Raw genomic sequence first — 1,902 nt, 5'->3', positions numbered from 1 at the left:
ATTAACTAATTACATATTTATTTTTTACATATTTAATAAATAAAATAATAATTTACTTAACTCGTTATATAATATTTTTATCAACTCTATTTGTTATTAACTCTACTCTAAAAAATAAATTAATGTTACCAAGCTTTTAGACATTTTTCTTAGGGTGTAATTTTGATTTGGTCTCCTGTATTTGGATGTAATTTTGTTTTGTTCTTTAAGATTTAAAGTATCCTATTTGAATCTAAAAAATTTTTATTTAATTTCAATTTAGTCTCACCTCAGATCAAAGTTAAATAATTAACGAAATATCCTACATGATAGCAGTACAAGAACAAGATCGATAATCTGGAGAACAAGTACAAGTTCCAAACACACAAAATAAACTGTGAATGTATCAATACATTTATTTATTATTCTCCTTAGTTCTATAGAAAATATTTTATTTAAATTGTAATAAAAATAATAAATAAATATATTAATGCATCCACAGTTGATTTTATGTCTCTGAAGCTTGTACTTGTTCTCCAAATTATCGATCTTGTTCTTATACTACTGTCATATAGCACATTCCGTTAATTATTTAACTTTGACCTCATAGTGTAACTACATTAAAATTAAATGAAACTTTTTTAGATTTAAATAGGACACTTTAAATCTTAAAGACTAAAACAGAATTACTCTCAAACATAAAAGACCAATTTAATATTTACTCTTTTTCTTAAGTATAGACATAGAAATTTATTTGATATCAAAGTAAAATATTTTTATTTACAAAGTTATCCACGACTCATTATCCGTATAATAATACATCTCTTTCTTGGTAACAACCTTTATCTTCACATTAAGAAAAAACCGAGTTTATTTATAAATAATGTAGTGCAAAAAATCAAAACAATAACACAAGTATTGTGAAAAAAGTAGAAAGTAGAGTGCATGCATGATGGTGCAAAGAATTTGAGGAGTAAGTAGGGTAGTATATCTAGCAATCTACTAGGCAGACAGAATAAAATATAAAACATAAAAAATAAAAATACAAAAATTAATATTTTTATATTTTATTTAAGAATAAATTAAAATAAATTATAAAAGTCATCTTTTATTAATATCACAATATCTTAATTTAATATCTCTAAATATAATATTTTTATTTATATCTCAATTTACTAAACATAATTTTATGTTTTTATGTGTTATCTCAATGTCCTCTGGTACCAAACCAGCACAGCCTAATAATCTAGCTAGTAGTATGCATGATTTAGGCTCTGCTAAACACAAAACACTAACAGTCTAACACCAATGTTTGTTGCAGTCTATGAACCCATTATTCGACCGTTACTCTTTTGTGATTCCCAGGAAATACCATTAGCATTTAGCAACGTCTCATCTTTGGTCGGACTATCATACCCGCTCTTATCCTCAAATTTCTTCCTACGTCCTCACTCTCTCTCATAACTCATAAGCACATAAATTTTAATTTAATCTTTAAAATTTAAATTATCTATGTTTAATTTTTAATCTTTATAAACATAACTCATGTTAATCTTTGAGATAATAATTTTAACAAACAACTTTAACAAAACATTTATTTAGATAGTCAAATACAATATTAGATTTTTAAAAATAATATTATTTTATTTTTAATGCTCAAATAATCTAAAAACAATATCGTATCATCACTTATTTTGAGAGGAAAGCATAACAGTCCAAATGCATGCCAAAAATGGGTTGATTTACGTTATTTGTTGAATTATTTAAATACTAAAACTAAAATGACATTGTTTTTATCAAAATCGTAATATATATCTATTTATGTCAGAGTTTTATTAATATTTATTTGTTAAAAATAATTAAAATTTTAGAAATTAAATTAAAATTTATATAAAAGTTTAAAAATTAATTTGAGTATTCTCT

This window comes from Arachis ipaensis, chromosome B09 (genome assembly GCF_000816755.2).
Source record: "Arachis ipaensis cultivar K30076 chromosome B09, Araip1.1, whole genome shotgun sequence".
Lineage (NCBI taxonomy): Eukaryota > Viridiplantae > Streptophyta > Magnoliopsida > Fabales > Fabaceae > Arachis > Arachis ipaensis.
This window is presented reverse-complemented; position numbering follows the sequence as displayed.